Source organism: Hyaena hyaena, unplaced genomic scaffold, assembly GCF_003009895.1.
Source record: "Hyaena hyaena isolate Hyena2069 unplaced genomic scaffold, ASM300989v1 scaffold_657, whole genome shotgun sequence".
NCBI classification, from domain to species: Eukaryota; Metazoa; Chordata; class Mammalia; order Carnivora; family Hyaenidae; genus Hyaena; species Hyaena hyaena.
The window spans coordinates 192829-211973 of NW_024081290.1; the positions used below are offsets into that span (position 1 = coordinate 192829).

Consider the following 19145-nt stretch of genomic DNA (forward strand, 5'->3'; position numbering starts at 1 on the left):
AAATCAGAATTCTGCACAAGTAAAATTTTTTTATCAGAGCTAGTCTGAAGAAAGCTGGCAAATTATCAGAACTAGTCTGAAGAAAGTAATTTTAAAATTAGCTGCTATGTTATGTTATGAATCATAAATCTTCAGTCTGTACTTGAGAATCCTATTTTAATATTTTTTAGTCAGGATATGTCTAGCAGTACAGAACAGGACTGTGCAAACCTAACAATATCAATGAAACCCATGCCTGGAAATGTTTTCTGTGAATGCAACTCACTTCAAGTAATAAAAGAAAAGAATGAGATACGAAGTGTTTTCTGAAGCAATTTTGCAAGACTAAATGCAAGAGAGCTTCCTTTTAATCTTGTCTCAACTTACATTTTCAACCCTGTCTCCCAGAAATACGTCTTCTATCACCTGCTCTTTAATAGCATATAAATGATTTCTGCCTCTGATCCCACTTTAAACTTTCTGCTCAAACTAGAGTCCCTTTCCGTTTTTTTCACTTGCCCAAAGCATGCTCAACTTTCATGATTCATACTCCTTTTTCCTTAAAGCAATCCCTAATCCTCCCAGCTGGAAATAATTGGCAAAGGGCACAGTCTGTGCTGTAACAGCAATTTGTAAAGCTCTCAAAATACTTAGCACATTCTGTTTTTATTATATAGATAGGTTTGTACCTCTCCTCAATTTTACTAGCCTCTAAGCTCTTTGATGATAAAGATCACATTGCATTCATTCTTTGTTCCTAATATTAAACACGGTACCTTAAACTTAGTAGGTGTTTATATAAGATTGTCATAATTAGCTAGGTTAATGATCTACTGAAAACTGTATCAAAAAAGCATTGTTCCAGTCCAGTTTTCATATTTAAGAACACTTTCTTTAGAAAATTGGACCTCTTAATTTGTGGCTAAGTCATATGTGTAAACTGGTTAAAATTGCAGAAATTTTTCCTTGAAAATCTGCCTGATCAGTTAAATGAAAGTATGTATGTGAAGCAACAAATAGTGCAATTCCCTTTTGGCAAAATACACATCCTTCACTGATATAGAAGTATTATTATTGTGTAAAGTAAATCACAAAAATTAACATTTAATTTTTATCATGCTCCTTGGAAATAAAATGAAACTAAAATACTTTCGTGAGAAATAAACCACTAATTCAAAATCTGACTAAATTACCAAATCTGGAACTCATTAATCATTTCTGAGCATGGTTGAAAGCTGCATTTCATTGGAACTGGGATTAGAGATGATAGGTTTACCTTACATAACAGTGATCAAGGCAGGTATTATTTAAGACCTAGAGGAAACGATATGATGTCTCTTGATTTTCAAAAACTATTTTATAACCATCTTTTTTATAAATTGATTTATAGATTACTTTGTAATATATCATTTAAATCTGTGTAGATTTTTACTGTATGAATTCTTCATCATTGTTTACCAATTCCTAGATATTTGACATTTAACATATGCAGGAATATACTTTTAGTCTGATGTCCAAGTTCTTAGGGGCTAGAACACCAGGAAGATTTACCCTATGTGACCTACCTTTACATTATCCTCAAATAAGGTTAAGAATGTGTTGGTTTTGATACTCCTTGCTTTAAGGGGCAATGGGCTGCCACAGACATATCCAGAGACTCCAAAGTATTCTGGTGAATATTAACAATTTCCCACTACTCCTTGGGCTCCCACACACTACCTATGCTTCTTGAAAGGATCTGAAAAAAAGGTGTCAGCTGCAGAAGAACATCTCTTGGCACCTTGAAAGATAAGGAGGTTTTCTTCCCTCCAAGGAGGTCAGGGATATCGAGTATCTTACCTTATATGATTATCTTCCTGAAGTTATATTCATATACCTACAGATATATATGGTTCTATAGCTTTATATATATATGACTGTATTTGTATATAAAACCATATAGTAAAATTTTATCGTTTTGGCTATATATAGAACTATGGATCTTTTTTAGCATTAATGTTTTTTGATTTTTTTTGCACATTCTCATAATTATTTCATTGGAATACATTTCTTAGATTTGGAGTAGGGATGTGGACAGAGGGTCATTTAAGGGGTATGTTTGCATTGATTTTTATTCTATATATCTCACAGTTTAAATTTATGATTTTATTACATATGCCTTCTGTAATTTCTTTTTGAGGTGGTGGATAGGAGGGGCCAGGGATAGAAACTTAAGCAGGCTCTGTGCTTGTCAGCTGTGGTCCCAACTCCAGACTCAAACTCATGAACCGTGAGATCATGACCTGAGCCAAAACCAAGAGCCAGTTACTTAACTGACTGGGCCACACAGGTGCCCCAACCTTTCAGTAATTTTTAAACACAGTTTGAACAAAAATGTTTTCCTCTGTATTTTTGGATTTCTGTTTTTATCTTTCTTACTTTTGTGATTTTCTGTCTTTCCTCTTGTTTGAGTATGTCAACATTTTAAATAATATATTTTTAATACATAAACTGTATATTTTGTGGGATAAACTCTATAGTCCATTAGTGTACTTGATGATATTCTCCTGGTGATATATCAGATACTAATTGCTATTCTGGTTTTACAGAGAGGGACCTTAGGAATTTTCTTGGATCAGGCTATATTTTCTCCAAGAATCAGAAGCTGATGGATCAGAATATTGTTTCTCCTTAACTTTACTGTTTAAAACTCTATACCCTTTGGGAAACTTGGTGAGTCTTTGGTGAGTCATTCCATTAAGTATCTTTCTCTGTAGTCATTTGGAAAAACTGTCTTTAAGTGTTAATGTTTAATCATTTAATGTAGCACTTCCTAAATTCATCCTCATGGTTTCCTACATCTTGCTCATTTTGGATTTATTTTACTACTACTATTTTTATAGCTTTTTCTCTGATAGATTCCTTTATCTGTTTACCATAACTTATTCAATGAACGTACCTTAGTTATAAATTTCTTGGCAGTTATACATTTTTCCTCTTTTATTAATTTTATATTTGATATTCTTATTTTCATCACTTCCTAAATAATTTTTAGCTACCATTTGATTTTATTCCCTTGACCAAAGCAGCTAAATGAGTTGTTATCAAAAGTTTCCCTTAGTTTGTTTTATCACTTTATATTAACATCTAATGTAATTCATTGTGGTCAGATAATATCATGTGTCTTAATACTTTTTTTAAAAAGTTTTATTTTTTTAGTTTTTTTATAAATGTATACCACTTTACCAATTTCTCCGTCTTTCTTCCTAATATATTTAAATATCATTGTACTTTATACACTATCAGTTTTTTAACATTCCCCAGATATTTTTAAACGATGATTTCTCTTTTCTCTGTCTGGAGTGAAACACCTCTAATTCTCACAAATTTTTATTATTGACTCTAGTGTGTGAATGAGTAACTGAGACCTACGTAGTTTGAATTTTTTGAAGTGAACATTGGTTATGTTTGAAATAACTGGAAGAAGATCTCCTGCCTGACTCCAAAGCTCTGCTATCATGGCAAATCTATAGGGGTTTTTTTGGAGAAACCCGGAGCTGACAATACACAAATTAGTTAAAGTGGATGGATTAGGGAGGAATGTCATTTAGTAGGGTATCAAGATGTATGACAGAAACTAAAGTATTCCAAAACATTGGTACTATATCCATATGAATATCAACAGGGAAAGAACTGACCTCTTCCAAATATGTGAAATTGTGGGACAGAAGAAAACCGAACAGAGACCCTTGGTTTTTCATATGTATTCCTTCCTCTGTTTTTAGGAAAATGATGACATATGGAAGGAGTAAATTATAATCCAGAAAAACAAAAAGACATTGAACACTGGGGGAAAAAGATCTGTGACATAAAATTATCTTGTAAACTATCTAAGTATCTTCATTTCAGAGGCAAAGATGGATAGTCAAAAGTTACATTAAGGAATAAAAATAGGTTTAATCATACTGAACACCTTATTACAAATATATGTATTTTGTTTTAACAAAATTATTTTGATAAGGATTTTTTTTTTACTTTGTACTTCTTTTGTTTTTATCTTACTTTTTTTTGTCAAAAAATTATTTTTGAGTAGTATTTACAATGGGGATTTTTTTTTTTTTAGATCACATGGATTCATAAAGTTGAGAATGAATATTGAATGCTACTGTGACCTTAAAATATTTCATTTCAGCTGTAAACATAGGGGCATGGTTTAAAAAAATTAACTGGTAGAAAATAATACATTGCGAACAATAACAGAATGGTTTTCTGCGACCTCACAAAACCTAACTGCCTGTACATAAGCCTGTATTTAGAATTTTGTATCTTTAAATATCAACAAACCTAACCATTGTGTTGGATTGTTTTCTTATGCTTATGGAAAGTGGAAGAAATAGCCTCACCAAAACAGTACAAAATTGGAAAACAAAACAAAACAAAACGAAACCAAACCAAAACAAAACAAAAACAAGGAGGCACCAAATGTGAGAGAGAAATATGGGTGGAGGGCAGCATAAATAATTGTGTAAAAGGTAAGGGAGTGGAGAACATAGTTTAATTCTCAGAGGCCTTCTCTCTCCAGAGCTGCCAGGATCCCACACAGTTGTACTTGTTCATGTCTTGGCTACTGCTCAATTTGTTGGTTCTTGAACCATAGAGAATTTTGACACCCAGCAGCACCTTTAGCAACTAGAACTGTCTCATGTATTATGGGTGAGTATTATTCTGTGCATCTACTGTTATAACTTTGAAAGTGCTTTATATATTCTTTGCTTGGAAACTGTACCATGGTTTTCTTCTAATATGGGTATGTTGTCCAATAGAGTCTGACTGGTTAGAGTAAGCAGTTCTAAGTATCACATGAGTCATCATATTTACCAGACTTTTATTTATTTGTTTAGCATCACTTAGAGTGTTTGCTGGGATTTTTTGCAGCTGAACAATTTTTCTGGGATAACCATTGCAAATGAGATCTAGAATTCTCCTGGTCCCTTTAATTCTCAGACTTCAGAACAAAACTTCATGGGTAATAACCAACTACATTGATAAATTTTTGAGTTGACATCAATATATATAATGTCCTGAATATGTTAGCCAAAGTTTATTTCTGTCTCCCTGTGTTTTGGTATGCCTGAATCAAGGCAGAAGTCCTTCTTGGCTTAGAAATGAATTCATGACAAGCTTTGTTCAAATTCTACTGTAATGGGGTATTAGCTCCTAGATTGCTGCTTTCCCAACGTTACCAGAGCTGGAGCTATAGACGTATGTATTGAAGAAATCCCTAGAGCCATAAGCATTCTTCTGTTATGATAATGTTACCATTAGTCTTGATTGCTTTTGACAATGGTTACAGAATTGCCCAAAGCAAGAAGTTTAGTTTTGTTCACATTTTCCCCCTTAATTTGGGAGAGTGTTTTTATTTCACTTTTATTTGAAATGAGTTCCTGTGCTGTTATTATGGCATTTTATGTGGCTTGTCATTGTAGTAATCAATTTTATATTTTCTTCACGCCAGTTCAACATTCTGCTCTTGACGAGCACTTTGTCATATTTACTAGGGTTCTTGTCATACATAGGAAAACGCTTCCTCTATTTGTCTCCTAAATTTTCTTTTTCCCTTGTTAGTAATTTTGCTATCTCTATATCAATGTTCTGGCTGGTTGCAATTACAAGTTTTCCCAGCTGGGAGCTTGTAGTATTTTCTCAGTCTCTGCAACATGCTGATCTATTCTGATATGAGTTCCAATTGTTTCACCTCCGTGTTCTGCATTTTTACCATGCATTGTTGAAAAAGAACTGTCGAAATTTAAGCAGTAGAAATTTTCTTTTCTTGTGTATTTCACCTGAGACAAACCTTGTGTTGTGTAGATATCTTCCCAATGAGATGAATTCTTTTAGGCTGAACTCTTGGAATTGCTGCTTCGAGATTCTCATTCAAGTTTAATCTATAAAAATGTCAAAGGCAAACAATGATTAAGTTCAAATCCTGAATGAGAAAGTAATTGTCCCTGCCCTTGTTAAGAAGATTCTTACTTTGTATTCAGTAACTGTGAAGATCTGTGTGGGTGTGTGCACACATGCAGGTGGGTATTAGTTCTCCATTGAGTCCAGAGTCTTAATTTTTGCTACAGATTGCTACCATTTTCAAGTCTATTTTTTTCCCAAAAGAAAAAAAAATATTTTGCCAGCAAAGGTGTTCCTCTAAGCAAATGACTCTAAGTTTGCGAATCAAAATCATTGGGTCGCTAATTAAAGCACAGAGGTTTTGTAGTCTAGGGTGGAACTCAAGAATTTGCATTTCGAACAAATTTCCAGGTAATGCTAACTTTGCTGGTCAGGGGACCAAATTGCTCTAAGCAATAAAACATTTGATTTAATGGGACGTAAATTTCTAAGTCAATACGTCTCATATTTCTTTTAGAATATTTGAATGCCCCTTTACACTTGATGGCAACCAAGCCATAAATTACTCATAAATTTAAAATTCAAGAGTGCAGAAATTTTAATTATATCCACACAGACACATGCACACACATTCTTTTTCTGTGAAAAGCTAAGGTATTTGGATGATTTGAGTTAAACATTTATTTCTGATGCATTTAAATGACAAAAGATTTTTCTACTGTGCTCCAAAACATTACTTTAAAAACCATATGGAAAAAAGCAAATGAACAACAATAGAAGAGAACTTTAAACTAATAGCCTGAAATGACACTGAGCCAAGTTCGATTTTCTACTCAGCTACTTTTAGTTTTCAAGTTACCAAAATTTGACTCATAATCCAGTTATAAACACTTTTCAGATCTGACTAGGGAAAGTCTGACAGAAAAGTTCTACAACAGAGAGGTAAATAAAAAGACATGTATTCTAGGGGTGCCTGGGTGGCTCAGTCGGTTAAGCGTCTGACTTCAGCTCAGGTCATGATGTTCTGGTTCCTGAGCTCAGAGCCTGGAGCTTCCTTCAGATTCTGTGTCTCCTTCTCTCTCAGCCTCTCCTCAACTCGTACTCTGTCTCTCAAAAATAAATAAATGTAAAAAAGATTTTTTTAAAGATATGTATTCTATATGAGTGTATTTTGGAGGATAAAGACAGAGTAGAGACAAATTTGTAGAATAATAAGAGATCCACAATTATAATTATATGTAAGAAATTTAAACTAGTTAAACAGGCCATTAAATGTTAAAGATAAATATAAAAACTATTTTAAAAGCAGAGTTACAACCATTGTATTCATAACATTATTTACTGTATGATTTTAGTTTTAAATACCTGTATTCTCATGTTAATATGAGAAGCAAGACCTTGCTGGTGTTGGGAAATGACCTGGAAGGTCTTGAAATAGTGTTTGAATATCAGTAAAGCATCATTTTTCTGGTTTGGATTGTTTTATACATTTCAAAAGACAGGCATACAAAGTATTTGTTGTAATTATTTCTACTATCCTTTAAATTACTTTCAATCCCTTCCAATCTAATATTTTTATTTTATCTAAACTCAAATAAAATTGACATACAATAAACCAGATATATTTAAAATGTACAATTTGATTAGTTTTGATACATGAATAAGCCTGTGAAATTGGCAAAACAATCACTATAATTAACATACTTACCATCCCTCAAAAATAACCTGCCCCTTTGTAATCCCTCCCCCCCTTTCCTTAATACTCTTCTCTGGCCCTAGGAAACCACAGATCTGCTTTCTGATACTGTATTTTATATGGCATCGCCTATAATTTTATATCAATAGAATCACACAGCATGTATATTTTGTAACTGTTTTTAAAATTCAGTTAATTATTTGGAGCTTCATTCACATTGTAACATTTATTCAGAAACTCTTTTAGAGCACCTTCCAATTCATTCTCACATCCTTCCCACCACCGTATAGCATAGAGAGAAAAGGAAGTTGTGTTTGCTGCAAAGCATTTTTTATCAATATCTACAAAAGTAATATAACAGAAGCTGAATTATAACATCTATTTTCTCTCACCTCACACCCTTTATGGGGGAAAAAACATCCCCAGCTTCCACTTCAAAACTCCTTGCATCTGGAAACCAGTTCCCTAATGGGACTTGGAGAAGGGAATAGAGTACAGAGAGATTCCTTGAAATACTTGTCTTAAAACAAGCCCTGCCTGAAAATAAAACATCCAGAATAATATATCAAACACAAGAGAGAGGGTACCCACAATACAATATAATTACAGGAAAATTATTCAAAAGACACAAAAAGCCCACATCTACCCTGCCCTCCCTGACTTTCTTTCCCGTCCCAAATCCCTTTTCTTTGGTGCATTCTCCTAGACCTTGTTTCCTTAGATGTTTGGTGAGGGAAACTCTGATAAGGAATGTTAAAACTGTGGCAGAGTTAAATGGGAATGCCAGTGAATTTCTGGATAAATTTCAGAGATGGAGTAGAAAACCCTGAGATTGGCTCCATACAGAATCCTGAATCAAGCTTGTTTGTGACCCAAATTATTTTTAAGAAGAGTAAAACAATTAGCCTCATATCTAGCTCAATGTGTAGCTTTAGAGTTCTGTCTGTTGCTAATTTAAATCTAATATCCCTGGTCTTACTTTTTAAAATTTATTTTTTCTTTTCTGAGGCAGGTGGCAGGGGGAAGAGACAGAGAGAAGGCACTCAAGTGAGGGGACGGGCAGAGGGAGAGAGAGAATCCCAAGCAGGCCCCACACTCAGCACAGAGCCCAATGTGAGCTTGGTCTTAACCACTGTAAGATCATGACCTGAGCCATCATCAAGAGTCAGATGCTTAAGTGACTGAGCCAACCAGGTGCCCCTATCCCTTTTTGGTTTTTAAATTAAATTTTATTTTTCAAGGAAGTTAATTGTTTCCATAGAATTTTGTTCTTGTATAAAAGTACAAAGTGCACAGATAAAGTAAATGTTCAAATTAATGAAGTATTTTTTATAAATATAGCTTTGTCATTTTATATGTATTACCAGTTAATCCCAGTGAGAAAGTGGTCAAAATTTACAGACTGTATGTTTTTTGGACAATTACATAGCAGATCAGGGAGGACACAGAATTATGAGTCTGCGATTTTATATTTAGTCACTGAGGTATGCACTTCCAATCCTACTCTCTGTCTAGTGAGCATTGATGGTAAACGCTGAGAAACACCATCATTTATTCTAGGTCTCTATCTATTGATTGATCTATCATTTCTTTCTAAATGATAGGTTACTCATTCATTCCATTAGAAAGGTTTCAAAGTTTTTGAAGTTTTGAGACTGATCCCCTCTTTATAGTACTTTAAGTATTATAAAGTATAGTACTTTATTCCTGAAAGGCTCTAGGACAAACTTAAGTACAAAAGGGTATCATTTTTTCTGTCTTCCTATTGAAACAGTTAGAGCCTGGATATAGAGATACTGCATCACATACATACTTCATGGCAGGGCAGGGGCTTCACAGTACACTTGATTTGATAACGCCTCTGAGAGCCGGGCAGTAAGTACACTGAGTGTGGGGTATGTAACAGCTCTTCCACAATTCTCTATGCCTTCATTCATAGCCACAAGGTCAGATGTTGGTTTTCTTTTTCTACTGTTATCAGCAGTCATTACACACTCTGACATGTTTAATCCAAATGACTCACTACTTCTCACAATTGAAGAATAGCAGAACAATATGAAACATCGTAAAACATAACATCATCTCTTCCTACTTCATTATGTATTCTCCTTGTAACAGGTTGGCCAAAACATCCCTTCAATATGATTAGATAAGTGAAGAAATTATATTAGATTCAGTTCCCTGAAAGACCATCTACAGTAAATACTGCAGTGGGTTTCAATTTAAATTAAAATTGATTGTATGCTTATTGGTCCTTCTAAGCTTTGGAACTGGAAAATTAAAAATTCACACGTAGCAATTTTGATTTGTTTCTGAGAAAAAATTCTTGATTTAGTCACCCAGCAGGCTACCTAAAGGTAAATATAAAAGTAGGAAAAATATAAAAGTATTCTGTTTGGGAGATTATCTTAATTGTATCAAAAAAAATTGAAAGCAGTCGCTACCTCTGGGCTTCTTAAACAATTATATCATAAACTCTAGTTGTTGTTGTTATGGCAGAATACACAATATTAGTGTTAGCATACCTCCTGCTTTTCTGGAAATTGCCTTAGTGTACATATGTTACCCCAATGTAATTTTCCCAGTTTCTGAATTATCCAGGTGGATGATAATTTCTGTTGTCATCTAATATGTTAGAAACTGCAGTCTTAGCTGCAATCCAGACCAGCCTCAAATACTTGCTGGCTAAACTATACTTCTTTATTTAAAGGTGTTTTTTTTTTTCCCCCCAGTGGTGAACTGGGAGGAAACAGCATCGAATTTAAATCCTATAAAATCACATTTGAATTTTGTAAAAACAGGTTTCCAAATGGTATTTAGGACCTTGAAGTTCTGTGATTATAGTTGAATGATTAGTTACCATCCAATCATAAACTTAAGCAGATCTGTCCAGTCACATTTGCTGACCACCTGACCATCTCTGTTTAAAACCAGGGTTTTGAAATCTATTCATATATGTTTGTGATGAACACACAAAAGGAACAGGAAGGAAAGTAAGCTCTACACCTCAGAATAATGTGTAATTACCTAGAAGCAAAAAAGAATTAAGAATACCAAAGTAAAAAGTGTCATACCCACTCTCTACTCAGAAATTTAGAGGAATTTTATCAAAATACTTTCGAATAATTCTGAAAAGTAATAATACAAACTAATACCTACTGGACTCTTATGATATATCAGACCCTATATACTAAATCTCACCCCAAAAATATAGATAGTACCTTTATTATTTTCATATTGCAAGTGATGAAACTGAGGTATAAACAGAGGTAATGCTTTCAGAATGCAGTGAAACAAAGACTTGACTCACACAGTCTGACTTCAGAGACTGAACGTGAACACTAACTGGTACTCAAAAGAACAACTATGTCATGTCTTACACAGGCTAATGAAAACCTACTTATGTGAAAATTAAGAGTTGCATAACTTTTATAATGCCAACTATACAAAAAGTCCACAAATCATCATTTACCAAAACATTTCCATAATTTGGTCTGTATATTAATGTGAGATTATTTGGTATGTATTTAACAAATTTATCTTTTCCTCTTAAAGGTGACAAGGTGAACCCACATTCTGACCTAAAAATACTTCACCTCATTCTTCATGATTCCTCAGATATTATAGGTAGGGATTCATAAGTTGTATTTAAAAGTACTAGAAAATAATAATACCAAGTAAGTTATTATTATGTCAGTTATATTCCCAATACTTCACATATAACATTTATTCTCACTGGAACCTCATAAAGTGAATACTACAGTTATCCTAACTTTTATGGATAAATTCCTTGTGATTTCTGGGATTTGGGGAGAATTCTAGGTTCTCTGTTTTGATTGGAACTAACATGAATGTTAAAACTCTTTCAAAACTTGACATATACTATTTGATTTAAATATCAAAAGAAACAGGGCACCTGGGTGGCTCAGTGTGTTGAGCATCTGACTCTTGATTTTGGCTCCATTTATCATCCCAGGCTTGTGTGATCAAGCCCTATGTCAAGCACCATGCTTTATTTTCAATATTAGTTCTATAATTTACCGTGTAACAATTATTATTATTTTCAAAAACAACCAAAACAAAATGAGGTGAGTTAATACCTCACTCTAATTTACTTAATAATCTTTTATTATCAGTCTTAAGCACCAGTCCAATTTTACCCTCTTATTTTTGTTGTTTATCTTCTCAATTTTCATGTAAACTTGAAAGCCTAATTTGTTTTCTTTCAACATTTATTTCACCCCACACAATTCACCACATTCTAGGATTTATTTTTCTGCTCAACCTTATTACTTGGTATCAGCAGTATATTTTGGGTTACTAAAAACAATATTATTAATAAGAACAATGTCTTCTTCAGTACCTGCTCTAAGCCTGGTGCACACAACAATGAGAAGAAAGAATCAAGTTGTTAGAACTGACAGTATAAAAGAGGTAAAAATTCCTCCATTGGGAGCATACCAGTATATATCCCCCATAAAGGGACCAAAGAAGACTTCTTTTATCCTAGCTTATCTTTTGATTTACTTAATCTTCACAGCAGTTTCATACATTAAATATTAGAATCTCAACTGACTATATGAGAAAATGGAGGCATTGAGGATGGGGTAGCTTGCAGAAGACCATGTGCTTATGTGTATAGAATCTAGGATTCAAAGCCAACTTTGCTGATTCCAGAACTTGTCCTCCACTACCTATCCTCACAGTACCCATCTCTGTCCTGCTGGACTTCTCTTTGCTATAGTTCTCTGCCCATCTTCTGTAAGACCTCACTGTGTTTCTCTTCACTCTCTCTCATATCCTGAACAAGAGAAGCAGAATAAGCCCCACCAGAGAGGACAAAAGATTGAGAATCCGGGCCTCAAGGCTAGACCTTCCTCACCCAATAATCTGTACTTTCTTGCCATTAAAAGCACTTTTCTGAAAGGGTAATTTCTGAAGTCTGTAAGTGACTTAAATTTAATATCAGAAAGTTCTATTATTGTAGAGTATGAAGGGCCTATATGAGTTCATTTTATAGATGGAAAAAATGAGACAGAGGAGAGAAAGGATTTGCCTCAAAATCACACATCTAGTAATGATGGAATTGCGGAGAGGACCTAGGTCTTTTGAGTCTTATATCCACACTGTTGTTTCCCAGATTATGGGGATATTGGATGAGTTACAATTCTCAAGGTGATTTTAGCTGTTACATGGCAACAGTATTAGATAGCAGTAAATCACATACTGAAAAAGTTATTCCCATTTCAATTCCTTACAAGCTTTCAATGAGAAATTCTTGGTTTAATGCTAGTGTGTCTCTTAACCCCATTTAAACATTCCTCAACCCTTGCTTTCCAGTATTGAAAAATATAGTGAATGATACAGCAAGCACCTGTTCCTTTCCACTTCCTTTAAAAACAAACTGTGAAATTCTTCACAGTTGAAGAATATATGAAACTGTCTTAGTCTTTTCAGGCTGCTATAACAAAATACACACACACTGGGTGGCTTTAAACAACAAACATTTATTTCTCACAGTTCTGGAGGTAAGACAAAGAGCAAGGTGCCTGCAGACTCCGTGTCTGATGAGAAACCAATTCCTGGTTCATAAGACAGAGATTTTTTCACTGTTTCTTCACATGGTGGGAGGGATGAGGGAGCTCTCTGGGAAATCTTTCATAAAAGCGCTAATTCCATGCACTAGGGCTCTATCCTCTTGATCTCTCAAAGGATGAACCTCCTGATATTATTACATTGGAGATTAGGTTTCAATATGAATTGGGGAGGCACAAAAATTTAGTCTGTAGGAGAGCTCCACCATGATTTTATCTCCTCCCTTTCAGCTGGTATTTAATAAATAGAATTTGGTGATTCCTTTTCAAATGCACTTTTTTCATAATTTTAAGGACAGAGATATGCATCTATATGTCTTACAGATGCATATGAGCAGTCATACAATCAGAAGTAGTGTACACAATTTTCTCTCTCCTTTAATGATAAAGTACTATTTTTCTTTTTAATATATACTCAAATGATGTCACATTATTTTTCTAAAACTTAATTTTTAGCTCAGTTATTATATCTGACTTTATCATATTGATGCCTATGGTTTTCAATCATTTTTATTGCTGTAAGTTATTCTACTTGTCCATTCTTCAATTAATATGTGTTTCATTGTCTTCAGTTTTTTTTTTTTTTTTTCTGATTTATCTTTTACAAACAAAGCTACTTTGGTTTTTTGGGTTTTTTTTTTCTTAAGTTTACTTATTTATTTTGAGAGAGAGAGAGAGAGAAGGAGGGAAAGGGAGAAAGAGAATACAAGCAAAGGAGGGGCAGAGAGAGAGGAAAAGAGAATCCTAAGCAGGCTCCATGAAGTTAGCACAGAGCCTGACGTGGGGCTCGAACTCACCAACCATCAGACGATGATCCAAGCTGAAATCAAGACTTGGAGACTCAAACAACTGAATTATGTATAGCAGCATATGTTACTATTAGTTTGTGAAAATCTGACAGTAATTACCAAGAAAGTCTTGTCTGTATATTCACCAGAGTGTGTTAATTTTTTCTACAAAGTCATGATCCTAGTTTTATGCTCTAACAGTATAGAAGGAGTATTGTTAATCCTTATCATGGTCATACTTTTTTAAGTTTTGCATTCTTAAGTAACAAGTAATTGTGACTTTAGTTTGAATTTTCCTAAGATAAGTGAATTTAAGCATCTTTAATATGGTTATTTTTCATGTTTTTCTTCTGTGTTAATTGCATTTTCATGTTTTACTTGCATCCGTATTTTACTTTAGATACTTATGTATTTATGACTTTTAGATATTCTTTTTATATTCTAGATACCAAGTCCTTATTGGCCTTATATGTGTCTGTTATATTATTCCACCATTGGGCTAAGTTTCTCGATTTTATTTATGCTCCTTTTAGATATATTAAAACTATTAATTTTAGTGTAGCCTAGTTTATATATATTTTTTAAATTCAAGAGTTTTACTTCTTAGGCAAGAAACCTTTCCTTTATAAATACTTGAAATATATTATGCAATAGTTTTTCTAAAGTGGATATAATTTCTGTTTAAATGTATGGAGTACTGTATAGGCAATCATATCATGTGCAAATAATAATCATTATAATTATCCTCAAAAATCATTTATGGTTTCTCATGTAAGGAGCTTGGAATTCACCACTCCATCCTAATAAGACATAAAAACCTGAACAGACTAAAAAGTCAAAAACCCTTCCTGCATCTATAAGAGAGGGGAAGACACAGGGCAGACTTCTGACCCTAAGATTAGAGAGACAAATAGGCAAATACAAGAAGTCACAGGTTATTGAAGGGAATTAACCTGGAAAACAGTGTAAGGGTAGGAAAACCTGAACCGACAAATGATTGGAGATGCAGTGTTGGCAAGTCTGAGAGTTAAAAACTCATGGAGACCTCAATATTGTGAGATGTACATTCAGAGCTCAACCAGGTTCTCACAGTAAATATCAAAGAAAAATCACTTCATACTTCTAGCAGAAGGAAACACAAAAGGAATCATTTTGCAATAGGCCAGAGCACGCAGTTCTTCTTAACAAGGCTTGCCTTTGGGGAAACTAGTAAACCAGAACCTAACCTGCCAAGGTATCATTAGAAACTGACTGACCTGGGAGGAGGGAAATACAAAAGACCAGCCCACACTACCATCTTGTTCCATCCAAGGGGCAGAGGGAAAAAAAAGAAAAAAAAGTAAAAAAACAGAACAGAGAAATGCTTGTGAAGTTCATAGTCTAGAACTATACACTAACTAAAGGACTAAGATACAAGGGAGGAGAGAAGAATTAGGATTATTTCATTACTACAAGGTACTCACATACCTGTGAAGCGTATAGTGTTATTTCAAAGTGGAATTGGATTAGTTGTAAATGTATATTGCAAATTGAAGAGAAATCAATTTTAAAAAGTAAAAAAAAAAAAGGTATAATTGTTTCACTTAGAAAGGAAATAAAATGGAATCATGTAAAATGCTCAGTGAAAATGACAAAAGACAGAGAACAAGGGCAACAAGTAGAAAATACTAATAGATATGATAGATATTAATCTAAATCTGTCATGAATCACTTTAAATGTCAGTGGTCACATCAGTTAACAGACTGATTATCAGGGTGGATCAAAAACATGATCTGGATATATTTTGTCTATAGGAAAACCACTTTAAATATGAAGACAAATGTAGATTAAAAGTGATTGGATGGTGAAATATATACTATGCTAACACTAATCAAAAGAAAGCAGCAGTAGCTATATTAATTTCAGATAGAGCAGACTTCAAAGCAAGGGAAGTTATTGGGGATAAAGAAAAGCATTGCCTAATAATAAGGGCGTCAATTCCAAGAAGATAAAACAATCCTCAATTTGTATGCACCTAAAAAGAGTGTCAAACTATGTCAAGCAAAAACTAAAAGAGTTGCAGAGATTGAGAGGGAGAGTGACAGTAAGACAGAGAGAGAGAGAGAGCCACTATCATAATTGGAGATTTCTATATCCCTCTATCAAAAAAAGGATACATACAGGAGGCAGAAACTTTGTGTGGATATGTTGAACTCAATAATATCAATCAATAGTGTACAATTTGACATCTAGAGACTCTTTCATCCAAAACAACAGAATACACCTTTTTAAACTCACATGGAACACTCACCAAGATAGATTGCATTCAGGGCCATAAAACACATCATAACAAATTTAAAAGAATACAAATAATATAGTTTCTTCTCTCAAACCACAATGGAATGAAACTACCAGAAATCAATAACAGAAAGTTAACTTGAAATTAACAGAATACATGGAGATTAACAACATGCTTCAAATAGCATATGGATCAAAGAAGAAATCTCAAGATAAAATTTAAAAGTACTTTGAATTAAATGAACATAAAAATACAACTTATAAAAATTTGTGAAATGTGGAGCACCTTGGTGGCTCAGTCAGTAAAGCATCTGGCTTTGGCTCAGGTCATGATCTTATGGTTTGTGGGTTCGAGCCTCTCCTCAAGCTCTGTGCTGACAGCTCAGAGCCTAGAGAGTGCTCAGATTCTTTGTATCCCTCTCTCTGCCCCTCCCCCGCTCCTGCACTATCTGTCTCTCACTCTCTCGCTCTCTCCCTCTCCCAAAAATAAATAGATATTTGAAAAAACTTGTGAAAAATCAAAGTTTCCTCCTTAGGCAACTGCAAATAGCAAATTAAATCTAAAATAAGCAAAAGAATATAAATAATAAGAATTAGATCATAAGTTGATAAGCCTGAAAATAAGAAATCCATAGAAAAAAATCAGTGAAACCGAAAGCTGCTTCTTTGCATATATTAATAAAATCAATAAATCTGTAGCTAGCTTAACAAAAAAAAAAAGAGAAGGGACACAAAATATTGATATCAGAAGTGAGAGAGAAGATATCACTACAGACTCTATGGATGTTAAAAAGACAATAAGGAACACTATGAGCAATTCTGTGCCCACAGATTGGTAACCTAGATGAAATGGATACATTTTTTGAAAGACACAATCTGTCAAATCTCACACAAAAAGAAATAGACAATCTGCCTAAGCCTACATCTACTGAAGAAATTGTATCAACACTATCAGACCCAGATGTGTTCACTGGTGAATTCTATCAAATATTTAAAGAAGTTATATGAATTGTATACAATACCTTTCAGAGGATAGAAGCATAGGGACTACTTTCTAACATTCTACAGACCAGCATTACCCTAATATCAAAACCAGGCAAAGTCATCACAAGAAATGAAAGCAACAGATAAATATAACTCATGAACATAGATGAAAAATTCTCAACAGAATTATTGCCAATTACAATCTAACAATATAAGAAGAATTATACACCGTATACATATAGGATTTATCCCAGGTACGGAAGGCTGATTCAACTTTTGAAAATCAATTAATGTAATCAATCACATCAGCAGACTAAAAAATAAAATTACATTATCATATTGATAGATGCAGTAATAGCATTTGACAAACTCGAGAACCCATTTCTGATAAAAAATTTATAGTAACCTAGATATAGAGGGGGAACTCCTTAACTTGTTAAAGATTACCTATAAAAAATACAGTCAACTGTATTAATTATGAACATTGTGAGAAGTTTAAAGTTTTCTCATGAAGATCAGGTACAAGGCAGAGATGGCCCCTTCACCATTACTTTTCAATATCATGGAAGAAGCCCAAGCTAATGCAATAAGACAAGAAGATGAAATTAAAGGTATACAAATTAAGAGGGAAGAAATAAAGCTGTCATTGTTTATAGGTGACATGATCATATATTTAGAAAATCTGAAAGAGTCAACCATTAAACAATCCTAGATCTAATTAGGAATTGTATAGTAAGATTGCTGGATACAAGATTAATATACAATATTCAATGTTTTTTTAATATACCATCAATAAGCAAGTGGAATTTGAAATTAAAAATACAATATTATTTACATTAGTACCCACTAATATAAAATACTTGGGTATAAATCTAATAAAATAAGTACCAGATCTATCTACATGAGGACAACTACAAAATTCTTATGAATTAAATCAAACAACTAGATAAATGAAGAGACATTTCACATTCACAGGCAGGAAGACTCAATATTTTAAAAGCATCAGTTCTTCCCAGTGTGATCTGTAGATTCAGTGCAATCCAAATCAAAATACCAGTGAATTATTTTGTGCTTAATGACAAATTGATATTGAGGAGGTCTATTTGGAGAAGCAAAAGACCCAGAATGCCCATCACAATATTGAAGGAGAACAAAGCTGGAGGACTCACATTACTTGACTTCACGACTTACTACAATAATCAAGACAATGTGGTACTGGTAAAAAAATAAACATATAGATCAAGGGAACAGAATAGAGAGCACAAAAATAGATGTCCATAAATATAGTTCACTGATTTTGAACAAAGGAGCAAAGGTAATACAATGATGTAAAGACGCTTTTTAACAAATTGGTATCTTAAAAAAAATAATAATAATAAGGAGTCTGACACAGACACTAACCCTTCACAAAAATTACCTCAAAATGGACCATAGACCTAAATATAATACAGAAAACTATAAAACTACTAGATAACATAGGAGAAAACCTAGATGACCTTACTTACGGAGATGCCTTTTTAGATCCAACACCAAAGTCAAGATGCATGAAAGAAATAATTAATAGTCTAAACCATTTAAGTTAAAAACTTTTGGTTTGCACAAGACAGTGTCAAGCAAAGCAGAAGCCAAACTACAAACAAAATATTTGCAAAAGACATTTCTAATGAAGTAGTGCTATCCAAAATATACAAAGAACTCTTAAATCTCAACAAAAAGAAAATAAACAACCTGATTAAAAATGGGCTAAAGACTTTAACAGTCAATTCAATGACGTAAACATTCAGATAGCAAATATGCAGACGAAAAAGTGCTCCACTTCATTTGTCATCAGGAAGTATACATTAAAACAATAATGAGATACCATTTTGCACCTGTTAGAATGACCAAAATCTTCACTGAAAATACCAAATGCTGTCAAAGATGTGCAGCAACAAGAACTCACA

The 19145-nt window shown here is 33.6% G+C and overlaps 1 long non-coding RNA gene across 1 annotated transcript in view; it reads left to right on the forward strand.

Annotated features, from left to right (window-relative positions):
- LOC120219973 overlaps window positions 1-4666 on the forward strand; it is a 34149-nt gene extending 29483 nt beyond the window's left edge. Inside the window, exons 4-5 of the long non-coding RNA XR_005525424.1 lie at window positions 2568-2702; window positions 4541-4666. This is a non-coding gene — a long non-coding RNA (uncharacterized LOC120219973). The remainder of the gene's footprint in view (window positions 1-2567; window positions 2703-4540) is intronic.
- The last annotated feature ends 14479 nt before the right edge of the window (window positions 4667-19145 follow it).